Consider the following 16,943-nt stretch of genomic DNA (forward strand, 5'->3'; position numbering starts at 1 on the left):
CACACTTTGCAGTTTGCCTCTACTATGTCACGTGTTGTGCCCACACACACACACACACACACACACACACACACACACACACGCACGCACTCACACACACGCACACACACACACACACACACACACACACACACAATGTATTTAGTCCTGGAGTTATATTTTGGGGGAAGATTTTTAGTTTTGAAGTTGATCTAATAGCACTAGGATGGTTCATTCTTTTCATTCCTTCTCAAGTTTTGGCCGTTTTGACCTTCCTTGCTAGATGCTCCCTGGCCTCAGAGCTGGTATAGAGCATCTTCTCTTGGTTGTTCCCAGTTGCGAGGTTAACCCAGCCTTTGTGCCCCATTGGATGTGAGAGAAATGTCTTCTGAAGTCGCTCCTGTCAATCTCTGTCCTGCTGTTACACTGGCACCAGCTTTGCCAAGGACACAGGCCTCTGGGTTCATAATCCAGGGGTCTGCTCTCCCCTGGCAGTTCCTCCTCATCCTGCCACACTTTCCTCTGCAGTTCCTAAGGATCCATCCATCTCACGTCCTTCACCTCTGCCACTTCTAACTCCTAGGCTGAGTCTCTCCATCCCCATTACCCCTTGGCACTGGACCCCTCAGAGTGAAGTCAGCCTTCCTTGTCTCTTTGTATGGAGCCCTGGACACCATCCATGCATAATGATGCCCCGCTTCTCTCTCCGGTCCAGGCTGCTCCCCTGGAGGTACATTGCAAACCCAGTGGTATCTCCGCATGAGTCCCTGGTGGACAGCTGGATTACTAAGTTCAAGCCAAGCTCTGACAGTCCTTTTCAGGAGGGTCTCTCCTGTCTTCTGTCACCCAGGTCAGAACTGTGAGTTTATTTTTGAGCTGTCTCTCCTGCACACACCCCATCCTTGGGTCGTTGACTAACTCCATAGGCTCTACTTAAAGAAAGTCTTGAGCTTGGCCCACCTTATCACATGGCACCAGGCCTCTTTGTCTTTGTATGGCAAACAGTGGTGCTTGGGAAGTGTTTGCTGAGTGACTTGGGAAAGTTGGGGGAAACGGAGAGCTTAGCTGGTCATGCGGTCACTGCCCGAGTCTGCTCCAGGGGATGGGAGACCAATCAGAAGTGGGTTTCTGACTCAGTTTATCTCAGATGTCTCACAGCTGGCACCATAACCACTACACCCTCCACAGCCGCCTTGGCTCCCCCATCAACACCTTTGAATGGACTCTGAGTCCTGGGCATGGATGGGTCCAAGACCATTTCCTGTAAGAACAGAGCCCCTGATCAGTGGGGCCCTGTGGAGCCTGAAATGGCTCCCCAGCCACATACTCAACTGAATGGGCAAACAGCCACTGGCTGGAGAATAGGACACTGCCCACACTGAACAGGATTGTGGGCTCCAGGTACAGCATGAACAGCTGTGCTCCAGGGGATGGAGACACAGAGACACAGGGTCCTCGGGATCTTGCTGGTCACAGTGCCCATGGTAGGGACAGAGAGATGAGTCGGGAGTGTCCATAGGGCCACTCCAGGCAGCCAAACAGCATCTGAAGCTTCACTGGTGGAAAGAAAGCAGATCAGGAGGTTAGATGAACACAGCCCCAGTCACTCTGTCCCATGTCCACTTTGTCCCAGTATATATGAGACCTGCCCAAGGAGACAGGACAAGGATATGACCTCCTGGCTATGTTGGGGCAACTGAGTCTCTCTGGTGCCCGAGGATGCACCCTGGAGCTGGGGTGGCACTGAGGTGGGGAATCCAGCGTCCAGTTCTGCTCACCCAGAAAGTTGAGGCAGTCAGAGCAGAGCACGACCCAACTCCTGACTCTTGAGTCATTGACAGTCTCCAGGGCAGGGTCCTTGGGCAAGGCACACCCTGGAGGGGCACAGTGGGACCAAGCTTCAGGATGGGCTGATGGCAGGCACAGGGCAGGCAGTTACTCCCTTTGTAAGCTCAGCATGAGCCCCACTCTCAATTACACTGGCCCAGAGGCCGGGCTAGCTAGAAACAGGCAGAACCTGTAGAGATGCCTCAGTCAGGAGCTCAGCACTCCTGTCTTAAGCTGGACCTGGTATGGGCAGTCACAGTCTCACAGGCCTCGGTTTCTGGGTCTGTGAAGTTTGCTTGTCATACAAAGGATTATCATATAGGAAGTCAAGAGGTGGTGGAGGCCTCGGTGCAGGCACGGCCCCTGACCACTCAGCCCAGGTCACCTGCATCAGAGGGGTACCGCACGCCAATATGTTGCTTGTGGGTGAGAAACCTCTGCAGTTGTGGTGCTGATGAGGGGTGCGGCCAAGGCCACTGGGCCTCCTCCTGGGATGGCCCTCCGCCTCCCAGGCCCCGGCCCCCACCCCAACACACACACAACTATTTAATTTTGCTCTGGCAAGGAATAATAGAGCCCTGTGTATCTATTACAGATGCGGGGAGATTGGGCCTCCACGGCTGCGCGGCACATTCAGAGGCCTAACAAAGCTAGCTGCAATCGACGGCCCTGCCATTACCCATTCAGTGCGTGTAATAAATGAGCCGGGCGCAGCCTGCCATATACCACCCGGCCCAGATAACGGCTGAAAGGAGAAAATTAAATTTTGCTTTTGTTGAAACATTATGATTTATGTATTTGTAATATAGGCTGCGGTGGGCAATTGGGGAAAAAAAAGATTGCTGAATATCCTTCAGGGATACTGATGGCCCCGTCGGCCACTCAGCGCTGAGCTCAGCCCACTCCTGCCGGGGCAAGGATAATAGCAAACAACGCGTTCCCATTAACCTGCGCTTCCATGGGAGGGAGGGAGGGAAGGAGGGGCCAGCCTGGCTGCTGCAGCACCCACCTCAGGAAGCCTGGGCTGGTCCCCCTGGAATGGGGAACAGGAGGCGGCGCCTGTGTGACCAGGACCTAGAATGGGGCCTTCTGATCGCCTGTGTCCTATCTGGACCCATAAAAATAATTAACTTCTCCCGCTGGCCCTGGAGAGACAGGCTCTGGAGCTGCCCTATAATTTATAACCTTGCAGTCCTGCCCCTAATGCAGCAATCAGAGAGCTTATCGCGTCGGAGGAGGTAATGAACTTACAGCAGTCTGGAACACGGCTTCCCTCAGAGGACCCTCAGCAGTGTGCAAGGTTCGCTGGGGTCTTCCTACCATCAGACCACTAGCGAGCGCAGGGCCCTTCCCCTTTAAGGGCAGGACAGCACCCATGGGCCTGGGTGGGTGGGGCCAGAGTGAGCCATGTTTGCTACAGGGAGGCTTGGTCCTGGCCAGGCTAGGAAAGCAGTGGATACTGGGAGCCAAGGCATTAGGCCTGGACTTCAGGGAACAGGCTGAAAGGTAAGGGAAGTTTCTCCTGCCCAGGACCACCACAGGACATCTGAAGGTCTATGTTGGAGCGTAACTGGCCACCCTCACTCCACCGGCTCCTTCAGAGCCCCTGCATGTGAGTCACCATGTTACACCGGTGCGTGCGCGCGCGCTCACACACACACACACACACACACACAGACACACACACACACAGAGAGAGAGAGAGAGAGAGAGAGAGAGAGAGAGAGAGAGAGAGAGAGAGAGAGGAAAACTAGGCTTAGAGAAGTGGAGGGGCTGGAAGACTCTAGTGATGCATAGTCACACCAACCTATCCCTGTATGGGACCATCCTCCCCAAGGCTTCCCTGGAGCTGGTAGTCACACTAACTTTTCCATGTAGAGGTGGGGCCCAGTCTCATATGTGCCAGGTATAGTGATTCAGCCATGTCACCATTGTGCTGTCTTCCTAGGGAACAAGTCCATCTCAGCTGCCGTCTGTACCAAGAACCAGTGTGACCCTGATGAACTCTCTTCCTATACACCTCTCTCCTTCAGGGCCCATCCTAGTTCCCAGCTCACCTTGCCACCTCTACCCTGAAGTCGCCCCTGGTTATCACTTTGAGATGCTAGATCAAACCTTGCCTGAAGCATGTCTCATTGATCCAATTGGCTTATTGAATAGGGGTTACAACTTTGTGAGTTGGAGCCCTGTTAGTTGATGGGTCAGACTGCTGGTAGCATCCTCTTTCTCTCTAGAACAACAGCCTCCTCTCACTGATGCTGGCCCCTCACTCTTCACTATGCACACTGGCTCCCAGCTCAAGGCCCTGACCCCACCTGCTCCAGTCTCAGAACTGCCCACCTGTCAAGTGGGAGAGGCGGAGAAGAGCAGGAATGAGATGGGCCCTGCTTGGCCACCTGCCTGAATCAGGAAGGCAACTCCCATGGTGCTTTCTGCATGGTTAGCCAGTGTCACTGTCTCCATTTTCCAGTCGGATGATTTGGGCCAGAAGGTGACATCATAGAGGAGCCTTGTTGGAGCTTGTGTCCAAGCTCACCTTTCCCTGCATCCCTGCATCCCTGCATCCTCCCTTGTCCATGTCACTGTCCATCCCTCCCCAAGCCTGTCCTAGCACCCAAGCCCAGTCATCAGGCAGGTTCGTAGCCACCTGGCAGGACCAGCCAGCACACAAACAGGTCTTGCCCTGCGTTAGACAGCATTTGCCTTGGGGCAGATTTCTTTGGTCCATACATCATGGCTGACAACAGCCATGTTCCTTGAGACCGTATCCCTGGTGTTCAACTGGCCTGGCTATTCCACATGGATCCTGGTTTACCTTGTGCTGTGAGGCACCTTCTTCTCTATGCTGTGGGCATCTCACTGGAGATTTTATTAAGAGGCTTCCTCCAGTGTGGCCGCATGCTACTTCCCATTCGAGGGACCTTTTGCCAGCAAAGCCCCACCCTGGGCTTCTGCCCCAGACAGCCTCCCCAGCAGACTCATACCTGGGGTTTCCTCTACCGCCCCTGTGCCAAGCTTGTGGAGACCTCTGGAGCCTTGGGGGTATGGCATCACTGAGGAATACCCAGGGGCCCTGCAGGGTAATGGGGCTGATCACCTTGCCCTCTCCCAATGGAACAGGTCTGTCCATCCTGGCAAGATGGGACCTTGTGACAGACTCTGGGAGATGCCCCCAAAAGGTTGGGGCTCTGCAGAAAGAAGGATCTAGGGGTGCAGGGCTAGCTTCTGCCCTGCTGCTGCCCAGAGGCCTGGGGGTACACGGAGCTTCCTTGTGACCTCAAGCTTCCTCCTAGCCCCCTGGGGTCTCAGAGGAGGCTTGCTATATGCTGACTGTCCATAATCAAAGTCATCCTCTTTGGTGCTGGGCTGCCTAGGAGGTAGTCAGGGATCTCTTGTCTTGGGGGATCTGTAGGGCTTGAACTTCAGAGAAGGGCAGCTAGAGTAAGGGACACCCTGCCTCAGCTTCCAGCACCAGGGGCCCCCAAACCCCCTGTATACTGCTTAGAACCCAAGCTAGGCATGGGAAAAGTGTGGAGTATTGGGATCCCCACGAGGGCAGCCACACAGGGGAGCCTAAGCCAAGGACTTGAGGGATACCCTAGCATGGTATGAAAGTCCATTGATCCAGATCACTTGCCTCCACAGTGGATGGCTTCTCGCCCTCAGAGTGGGAGAGGGGCCAAGAGCTGTGTCCTAGACAAGGGCCCAGCTTAGATACCACAGCCATGAGGAGATCTGAGGATGCACCGATAGAGCCACTGGTTACCTGGTGGCAGTGAGTTGGGCTTGTAGGTGGCTGTTTTCTCTGTGACTGAGTCCTCATCTCTTGCAGTGAGAACCCGCATCAGACTGGGTAAGGCACACTCTGGCTCCCAACAGTCCATTCTGAGGTGGGTACGGGGCAAGGGTCAGCATGTGAATTTAAAGGACACAGTCCAATTCCACAGGGGGACCTGGAGCAGCTGAAGATGAAGTCACCAGTGGGGGCCGAGCTGCTATCTGATCCAGGCAACATGGTGCCGGGAGCTATGTCCATGGTAAATTCTATTGTCCTGTCTCCTAGCAACAACACCCTGCCGCCCCCATGGCCAGAGCCAGACTTGCTCAGGGGATGTTTGATGTCACCCTGGGGCCCCTTGAGGCCTCTTTGGTGGTCACTGCCACCAGACAGGGGGACTATGACCCTGTGTGCCCACAGTCACCCCAAGTTTTGCTAGTTGTCTCTATCAAGGGTTAGTAGAACTAGGCGTGGAGGTGTACACCTATAATCCCCACATTCGGGAGACAGATGCAGGAAGATCACAAGGATGAGGCCAGCCTGGGCTACAGTGAAACCTGCTCTCAAAAACCAAAATAGAAAGGAGTGACTGAGTTTGAGCTGGGGATGTGGCTCAGTCGCAGGGCACTTGGGGCATGAGGCCCTGGTTCCATCCCCAGCACTGCAAAAAAAGATGACTGAGTTTAAGCAGCAAGTTGTAGGTCCTCCTGGATGTAGGTATGCACAGTTTATTGATCACACGGGGCCCAGAGGAGCTCCCTGGGTGCCCTTAGGCCCAATGTCCCCTTTCTCATGTCCCCAACAGTTCTTGGCATGATCTGGAAATTCCATCTCTGCCAGTCTAGTGGATTTAAAGTGTCATTGGTTTGGTATCTTGATTACCAAGGACTTTAGCTTCTCACCCATAACTCCCTTCTGCAAGTTACCCACAGATCTGTAGCCCAGGGAACTCGTCCTCTCCATGCTCATGGTGCCCTATGAGGCCCCACACAGCTCAAGGACTTAACCCTGAATCTCCCTCCTAGAGTTTATTGCTGGATCTTTCCATTCAAGCCTCCTTCATGGTGAGGCCTCCTGAGCCCCTTCATGACCCTAGGGTCTCACTTGCATATGGCCCCCAGCCCAGTCCCAGGACAAACAGTTCACATTCATACGGAAGTCTGGGACCCCACCATCCTCAACCCCTAGGCTTAGAGAACAGCTATCAGAGGATCGTCACAACTAGGGAGGTGGCAAGGGCCCTGCCCACTGTGAAGGCCGCTCTGCCAGCCAAAGGTCATCAGGCCAGCTCAAGAGCATCTTACCTGCAGCCTGCTTCCTGCTCCTGTGCTGTCTCAGTCACCTCAGGGACCCTGTCAGAGGAAAAGTGGGACGGAGATGGGACGGGGCATGGGGCTGTTTGTGGTATGATGGATTGAAAACCGAGGGAACAGTGTTGGAAGACCACACCAGGCAGTGGACCGCCATGGTGGCCCAACGCCTCCCTCCCAGATCCCCCTGTGGCCCCTCCTCCAGGTCTGTCTGCCTCTGCTGCAGGAGTGCAGCCTGTGAATTTTCCACCCTGTTTCATCTGTCCCTGAGCAGAAACATATAAATAACCAGTGTGATAAGATGGAGATGTTGAAAGTTTCTAAGCAAGAGCGAGAGCTAGGAGTATTTCAGGTTTTAGGTGATGGGGAGGGGAGCAAGCTTGTCTGGGAGGCGGATGGAGCAGCTGGGAGAGCCCCAAGCAGACAAATGTCACTTTGAAGAGCACGAAATTTATACAGACCACATTCTCTCCCTGTCCCTCAGGGCTCCTCCTGCATTTCAAGGTGAGAGGTTCTGCCCAGAGCTCCATGTGGTTATGGGTTGAGACAGGCTGTGATGACCGAGAAAACAGGTCATCCAGCCTCTGCCTCACCCCCAGCCCACCTGCTGGGCCAGGGCTGCCACAGAACACGGGCACAGTGGGCCCAAATGGTCCCCACACTGAAGTAGCCTCTTCTTGGGAGGACAGAGATCCAGGGGCTGGGCCATAGTCTAGTGCCTGAGACCTAGGCATACAGCGGCATGAAAGAAGGGGCTGCCAGCAGACAGGCTGTGAGCAGGTGTGGTCTGGCTACCACACAGGTCAGGCAATGGAGGGACCTGCCTCACAAAGATAGGGTGAGGGAGCTGCTCCCATCTTGTGGGGGAGATGGACAGCGTCCCTCATTGTGGTTATATCACCCCATCCAGAGAGTCTATTTTCATCTATCACAGATAGGAACACTGGGCCTGTCTGTCTTGCAGGGCTAAGGAAGATACAGGCAACACTGGTGGGCAGCCCAGCTGCCTCCACCTGAGCTGTGACTTCCCAGCAGACTCGCTTCTCCAGCTGAGCTCACCTCTCCACAGCCATTCTTCTCCTCCCACCAGGGTGCCGGTATCTGGTGGCTAGTCGGTTCTGTTCAGAGAGGAGCCACACACTAAGTAATTACATATGCCTGCCTTTCCTCGCCTTCCCCCTCTTGTGTTAGCCGTCATGAAACTTATGATGATGTCCCTGTTGAGCAGTGCAGCCTGACCGGCCAGCAGCACCTCATCTCTGTGGGTCCCACAGCAGCCCAGCATGAGGGTCAAGCCCTACTCATGGCCTCCCACAGTGGGCTTGTGGAAGAGACTAGCGGCTCCCCTCACTCTGACCCCACCCCCAGCAGGGCAGAGGGTCTGGGGTCCAATGGAAAGAGCTCATTCTGGCATTGAAGCCAAGTGCATAGGGAAGCCATATGGGGTGGGAGGAAGGAGAGGAGGGAGTCCTGTCCGTGGTCCTATGCTCTTGAGTGGCTTTTCTGATCGCTCCTATCTCACAGCTCAGACTTCCTGAAAGGATGTGCAGGCCAGTATCCTTGCATCCTTGTATGTGTGTGTGAATACATGCCCACCTGCACACTTGTGTGTGTGAATACATACCCACCTGCACACGTGTGCGTGAATACATACCCACCTGCACACTTGTATGTGTGTGAATACATGCCCACCTGCACACTTGTGTGTGTGACTACATGCCCATCTGCACACTTGTACATGTGTGAATACATGCCCACCTGTACACTTGTGTGTGTGAATACATGCCCACCTGCACACTTGTACGTGTGTGAATTCATGCCCATCTGCACACTTGTATGGGTATACGAATACATGCCTACCTGCACACTTGTGTGTGTGTGTATGAATACATTGCCTATCTGCACACTTGTATGGATGTGTGAATACATGCCCACCTGCACACTTATACATATGTGTGAATATATGCCCACCTGAACATTTGTACGTATATGTGAATACATGTCCACCTGCATGCATACTTGTATGGGTGTGTAAATACATGCCTACCTGCACACTTGTGTGTGTGTATGACTACATGCCTACCTACACACTTGTACATGTGTGGGGATACATGCTCACCTGAATGCTTGTACGTGTGTGGATACATGTCCAACTACACACTTGTAGGTGTGTGTGAATATATGTTCACCTGCACTTGTACACATGTGCGGATACATGTCCATTTGAATGGGTCTGTGTTCTCACACATTTACATGCATTGATGTACACTTGTGGACACATGCGAGCATATGTGTGCATGCATGTTTGAATTGTTCTTCCTCACAGGCTCTGCCCTATCTCAATCCTTGCATAGCCTCTGCACAGGGAAAAGCATGTTATGTATTATAGCCAAAGCCAGCATCCTGGCAGAGGCTACCAGTCCCCTGTTACCAGTCACTGGGATAGGGTGGCCATGGGGCAGCCCAGTCCTGTGTACATCCCCTTCTTTTAATGTCATGGAGATTGTGATTCTGGTGCCTGGCTCAGGAAGACTAAGAAGCTAGCATGAAAGATACTCCAGAGGACAGACTATCCTTCCCTGTGTCTATGGGCCACTTCAACAGAGTTTAAACTGGGCTCCTGAAGGTGGTTGGGAAGAATCCATCTCCTTCTTGCCTCCCTCCACACACATCAGCCCTGTGGAGAGGAGCAAGGTGAGGCCTTGGAAGGGCTGGCAGACAAAGAGAGGAGGGGGGCTGGAACAGGCCCGCCCTCCACCCAGCCACCAACCTTTCGTGCCAGTGTGCTGACTCTAGGCCTGTGGCACATTGCTAAGGGCAGCGTGTATCCTTCCCCAGACCAGGCTCTTGGGAGAAGCCAAAGGTAGGGACAGGCAGGGTAGGAGAAGTGATAGCAACCCTAAAGGCAGAGCTGGACAGGGATGGTGGGGGTGTGGACTGACTTACTGGTAGGGACTTTGAAAGTGTCACCTGTGATGGCCACTTGCTAGGGTCCCTACCCTATTCTGTAGGTGCACAGAGCCCACATCTTTCTGTGGGTCTGGCTCCTGTCTCCCACCTTTGGCTTCTCTGGGGAAGTCTCAGAGGTTTCTACTTCAGTAGGGAGGTGGTGACTGTGCTGAGCCCAATGCACTGGGGCTGTCTGCCAAAGCTGAAGTTGCAGTCTCCCTACCTAAGAGGAAAGGCCCTGCCCTGTACCACTCTCACAGTGCAGCACAGTCAGATCCCTAGGAGGAGAGGCCAAGGGCTGCTTGTCACCTGGGGGGTGGGGGGGCTCCGAGCCCTCGAGAGCTGAATTTGGCACTGCTCTGACGGCTGTCCCCACGATGGTCAAGGGTGACCGCATGGCAGTGGGCAATTATGTGATTTCTAAGAGAGTCATTCTAGGCTGGGGCTGCCGCCGCCTCACATACTAGCCTAGTGCTAGAGGCGTGCGGGAGACGCCACTGACATTTCCCAGTCCGCAGACGATAATTGAGGTCCCAGCATCTGAGCTGCTGTCACCATCCTGGCCTGCTGCGGTCCATGGGCTCCAGAGACAGCCCCCATTGTGGGGACTTTAATCCTTCCCTCAAGTAGGGTAGCCAAAGAAACAGACCTGACTGAGAGGGAGGGTGTGTGTGGCATGGCTCCCTCCTCAGAGTGGCACTAACCCCTTCTCAGGGCACACTGAGACTCTGGACAGTGTGGCAGACAGGCCTTGAGGCTGAGCCCAGAAGAGCATCCTGAGCATGGTTCTAGAGAGGCCTACCGCCACCTCTGCCTCGGCACAGTTAAACACCACATCCTCTGCCTACCACCCTCTGCCCCTGGGCCTCCTGTGAAGTGACCCAATCTGCAGTCTGCCTAACCTATACCCTGATTCCTCAGCCATACCCCACAGAAATCTGGTTAAACCAACTCAGGTCATCCAAGTCCTCAACCTCTGACTGCTGGAGACTTCCCTGGCTGGCCACACCCTCTCCCTGGGACCCGGCTCTCTCCTCTCAGAAGACACCACTCTATCCATCCTGCAGGGCTCCTCGTGCCCAGGATTCCTCGGAGCTCAATCCTGTTCCTGCTGCTTCATGTTCCCACAGTGTCTTTGTCCCATCTGCAGACTTCACTGCTGACCCGACTCACAGAGGCCCCAACTTCATGGCCAGACCCCCACCAGCTGGTCTGGGCTTCTATATGCACTGTATGCATGTGCATATATGTCTGTGTTGACCTATGTCTGTGTCTATGAGTGTGCATACATGCCTCTACATGCACAGTGAGCTTGTATATATGTGTCTATATGTGCAAGTGCATGTATGCCTATTCTATGTGCATGCATGTGCAGTTGAGCCTGGATCTGTTCCCTCCACTACCACCTCAGACCCAATGGTAAATCCCAGAGACCCTTCTCCATGCACAGGACCAGAACTGGCCTAGAGGGCTTGCTGGTGGTCTACTCTTTCCTGCCACCCTCTCCCTACCCTGGAGAAAGGTGAGGTCCAGTCTGTGCTTGGGTGTCCAGAGCTAAGGGGTAGCCATGTAGTCTAGAGGGATAAAGATTCACTGATCAGGGGCCATGAAAAACAAAAGGGCAGATTCTTGGAGATCTTCAAGTGTGGGGACAGGAGCAGAGGGGCTTTGGCTGAGGGATGATGCTGAGGCCATGAGCAGGAGCCAGGAGGAGGGACCTTTGGGGGCCTAGGGACATATTGGTGATTGGTATGGGGAAGACTCTACCCAAGTTCATGAAGTTACTTGTGGGTCACCTGCCCAGCTGCCACCAACATTTAGCAGTTGTCATAGAAAATGGGGGGAAAAGTGTTGGTCAGTGTGCTAGGCAAGGACCCACTCTTCTGACGGCATGCCCTTCAGCATTTGATGGAATGATGGTTTTTCCCGGAGAAAAGGTTGGAGGTGCTGGCCTTGAGGTCCTCAGTCTCCCCTAGACCAGCCTATTCAGGATGTGGAGTGCTGGAAGGAGAAACAAATCCTTTAAGCACAGAGATGCATCCTGTCATGGCCTAGACCCTCCTGCAGGACAAGGCGGATGAGGCCCCCAGGCAGGTAGAATAGCACAGGCCTCCTAGGGGCCTCCATGGGATCAGGGTTCCAAGTGGCCTTTGTGACCAGGGAGGAGTTTGGAGAGTTTCTAGACTATCCCCTAATGCCCTGTCCAGCCAAGAGCACAGTGTGTAAGACAGTTGACAGGGGTAGGATGGGCCCAACTGGGTGACTGATGCCAGCTCTCTGGGCCTTGTATCCAGAACTGCTGTGAGCAAGCAGCCAGGCCAGGCTACCTTGGGAAGAGGGTGTGTTGGAACTTCGTGTCTAGACCCTTCATGACACCAGGGTGGGAGGGGGGTTCCTAGGCATAGTTACCCAGCTGAAAAGATTGTGTTGAGCTAAGTGGGGCTCTACTTCCCCAGACTCTTCACGCTCAAGCACTGCACCCCACATGTTCTAGGGTCCTGTCCTTGGATTGGAGCCACTCTCAAGATAGCCTGAGAGCTACGTGGCAGCATCTCCCTGTTTTGAACCAAGTACCCAGACAGAACCTTAAGGAGGAACCTTCAGTACCCCTAGGGCCACTGGAGGTTGGGCTGTGGAAGGAAGAGCCTGCCCAAGGAAAAGGATGAGTGGGGGGCTTCAGGGACCTCCACTGCCTTAGGAGCTGATAGATGGACTCCACCCTCAGCCTTGGGAGGGCCATGACTTCTGACTTCACCCCCTTTGCCTAGGACTCAGAGAATCCGAGGGTCCTGGAGGCAGTCCCCCACCACTACCTCCATCAATTCTGTTCAACCCTCCCAGACCCTCCTCTCTAATACAGGGTTGATGGGGGAGGGGTTCCCCAGTTGGGTGGCCATGGTCACCTCCAGCTCAATGCCTCTGAGCAGCGCCTGGCAGGCGCTGCAGTTCCAGAGGCGTCTCTGCCCCCTGGGAGCTGGCTGGGGCTGGGGGCGCTGCAGACGGGGCTGGGGCTCTGCAGCACGGAGAAGGCTATTTAAATGCTCCATTGGAGAGGGATTAAAGTTTACGCAAGGTCACTGAGGGTGTGATAATTATAATCACAGGTTTTTGGCTTCACAATGACAGCCATTTGTTATTTCCGCTCGGGCAGCTCCCGCGGCCCAGAACTGGTGACAGGCGTGGACTGATTTAGTGGCCCCAGCCCACTCCCCTCCCCTCCCACCACAGTCCTTGCAGTCCCCACTGCTGGGGGCTGCCACAGGGGCTCCAACCCCAGGGGACAGCCGGGTTTATTATGGGATGCGAGGGTGAGTGTCTGGTGGCAACTGGGAGATGGTGGAGATGCAGGAGGGGTGGGGGCAGGATTGGGGTTGGGTGACCTGGGTCCTCAAGTTGGAGGACTGAAGTACAGGCTTGGGCCTCAATGTAAGCCGGCTGGACCCTGTGCCTGTTTCTCCATCCATCAAGGAGGATGAGCCAACAGTGCCCAGAGGATCCTTGCTCCGCTGTAGTGTATTCAGATTTTTCTTTACTGGTCGTGTTAATTAGCGAGGAACAACAGCCACACCTATTCACTATGTGGATTTCAACGTCACTCTGGGGTTGGGTTTACTTCTAGAGGATCTCTGCCCTGGGCTCACCAGCTTGCTCGTGGTTGTGCCTCAGTCTCCCCAACTCTAATGTGGAGGCCATGGACCTGGGCTCCAGTGAAGGAGAGCCAGGGCCCAGGCCTCTTCTTGCCCTGTAGGCAGTGGATGGGGTCCCTGAATCCTAGCCCTGTGCCCTTGTGGCTCTCAGAAGATGCACCAAGTGGGTCACAGGGCTGAGCCACGGGCAGGTGTGATAGGGCACCAGAGTCTTCGTAGACTCCTGTGCCTCAGTTTCCCCTGTGTTAGACATGAGCCTATGGTGGTCAGGTCGAGCAGGTACCCCTTACACCCAGGGTAGCCCAGGCTGAAGGAAGGGTCATCCTCCCCAGAGCACGCCTCAGGGAAGACAGGAGGGACCCAAAGCACCTTGCCTGTGCCCTGTCTGTGCCCTGCCTGTTGCAGCCTGTGATTAATGCCACATTTTTGTTTGTTTTCTCAGTCAGAGGTAAAAACGCTTTAATATATATTAAATGGTGATAAATGGGGGTCCTGGCGGCTGGCCTGACACGGCATTTGTCTTGGAGGGAGCGGCATAAAAAATGGAGGCAAAGCCTGAGTGGGGAGCCTGCGGTCCCAGGATGTTCCTGACTGGGCAGCGTCTGGGGGAGAGGCCACCCTGATGCACACCTGTCATTCAGGTACCACAGTGGCCAGCAAGCCTTCCGACCAGCCCAGCCTTCCAACCAGCTGGCCAGACAGAGGGCCATAGCCTATGGTCCTAGAGCACTGAGTCAGTTGCCAATACTCCCTCCCCCAGTCTACCTGCCTGGCCTGTCACCCCTCAGATGGCTGTCTAAGTTGTTCCTCCTCCTCCCACAGGCCAGAGAAGAACCTGCTAACCTTCCTTAGACCAGATGACCCTCTAAGGACAGGGCACCCCTGGAACTGATTCCAGCCCCTCAAATCACTCCACACTCTTCCCAACCTCCCCCAGGAGCTCCATCTGACCAACACCCTCTGACTTGCTGAGAATCTGCCCCAGATGACCAAGGCAGCTGTGGCATGACAGGGGCATAGAGTCTAGTGGGCAACAGGCAGCCTCTAGGAGTCTCATACTTTAACCAGCACTCCTGCCACCAGCTCCCACTGTGGTTGATTGGTGGCTGAGGTCCCACCCCTGATTTGGACCTTCAGGTAGGTAGGGCCTCATTACACTAGATAAACAGGACTCAAGCTTGACAGTGAAGATGTGGAGTAAGTCAAGCTGTACCTGTGTGGACAGCAGAAGAGACTAGGCCTTCCTAGTGATGCCAGGGCTTGAGCCTAGGCTTGTGGCTAGAGACCCAGGTGTATGCAAGTTTGAATGCTGGGGACATAGACAGACATTGGAGTGAATGCTGAGGTTGGCTCTAGGCTAGACACTGGTTAGAGTGCTCTGGGGTGGGCTTAGGGCTACTGAATGGACTCATGGTAGGCACTGAAGTGTGCAGCCCGAGCCTGGAGATAAGGCTGAGGGCAGGATGTAGTCTGCAGCCCTGTTCAGGCTCTAGCAGGTAGATAGCTCAGGGGCCATTGAGGGCTGGGTGGGCTGAGTCCCACAGGGTGGAGAGATGGATCTGAGGGTTCACATCCTGCCATGGAGAATAGAGGGGATGTCTTTTCAAAGCTAGAATCTGGGATTGAATCCCCACTGCCCTCATCACTGTAGGTGAGGTGGAGCTCCCCTCTGCATGGCTCCTGGTGCGGAGCCCTGGCTTACAGAAGTAACAAAAATATGCAATTACCACATGCTTGTGAACATGATGGCCTTCCTCCATCAACTCTTGGGAGAGGCAATATCCCTGGGGAAGTGCTCCCTACCCTGTCCTGGTAGGATTTGTGACACCCTGGGAGGTACTGATGACACTTTTCTCTGCCTAAACCAATAAAGTGGCTGTGTTTAAACTGCTTGCAGAACTCACAGGGCACCACCACCTGGACCAAAGACCCCCGTGTCCCCTCCAGGACCCAGGGCCTGGAGGACTCTGTTTTGCTCCCAGCACATCCTTGTCTGTGGGGAGGTGACTCTTCAGGACTGTGCCCTGCAGAGGCCTGGCCTAGGTGCCTGCCTGGGGCTCAGAAAGTCCCAGGAATAGTTATACACTTCATGCTGGTCCAGGAGCTGCCATGTGCCATGCAAGGGCAGAGATGATCAAACACTGGGGCCCTTGGGGAAGGGCTACTGTATAGCCATGGCCCGCTCCTGTTGTCTTACCTGTCTTTTCCGTTCTTCTTGGGAGCTTTTGACAAATGTCAGCCTTGCATCCCCCTGTTATACAACCAGAATCCAGTTTATCACTTCTGAGTGTGGCAACTATTGCCTTTAGAAATCCTGAATCTGGGAAGATGGCTCAGTTGGTAAAGTGCTTGCCACACAAACACGAGGACTTGAGTTTGACTCACTGGAACTTAATATAAGAAAAGCTGGGCATGATGGCTCAACTGGCAGTCCCAGCACTAGGGAAGTTAAGACAGGCAAATTCTTTCGGCTCACTGGTCAGCCACCCTAATCTAATTGGCAAGCCCCAGGACCCAGTGAGAGACCCTGTCTCAGAAAAGGAGAGGGCCTGGAGAGGTGGCTCAGCAGTTAAAAGCACATACTGCTCTTGCAATACCCCCAAGTTTGATTCCCAGCACCCACATTGGGTGGCTCATAACTGCCTGTAACTCTAGCTTTAGGGAGATACAAAGCCTCTGACATCTGTAGGTATCTATCTGCACTCATGTGCACATATCCACACAGACACAGACACAGACACACACACACACACACACACACACACACATACACACACACGTAATTAAAAATAAAATAAATCTTGGTGGCCTCAAGGGCCCCACACCAGCGGTGGCAGGAGCCGAGGCACAGGCCCCAGCCCCCTCTCTTGCCTGGGGCTTGGCCCATGGGTGGCCACTGAGCCATGAACCCATGGTTGGCCAGTCATCATCATCACCCAGGTGACCGACCCCAAGGAAGATGAGGGCTGATCACTGGACTCAAGTGAGAAAGGACTTGGCAAAAAAAAAAAAAAAAAAAATGGTTGGAGCGTCAAGATGGCGGCGGGGATGGCTCTCCGCAAAATGTGACTCTAGTAAGAAAATGTTTCATCATTGATTCCTCTTAGCCAGGAAAGAAAATGTGAAGGCCACAGACACCAAAAAAAAGCCAACAGAACCTTGACCATGAAAGAAAACGCAATCCATATGTCTCCTTGAATAAATGAAAGGTGGCTCTCTTCAATGTTGACGTCCCTCTAATTGAGAAATTCAAGCCAGAAAGTAACTGTTACCTTTGTTGGCTAAACAGAAGCCAAAACGCTCTGTCTTAACCGCAAGTATAATCATGTGGACAGAGCAAAGGAGATGGGAAGCTAGTAGGAGTCATCATAATTGAAATTGTGACTCTCCCAGGAGCCTGGACCTGTGATCACCTCCCATGAACGTGAAGCTGGTCCTCTATGGAGAGCCTGG

The sequence above is a fragment of the Nannospalax galili genome, unplaced genomic scaffold, assembly GCF_000622305.1.
Source record: "Nannospalax galili isolate Female #2095 unplaced genomic scaffold, S.galili_v1.0 scaffold101, whole genome shotgun sequence".
In the NCBI taxonomy this organism is placed as follows: domain Eukaryota; kingdom Metazoa; phylum Chordata; class Mammalia; order Rodentia; family Spalacidae; genus Nannospalax; species Nannospalax galili.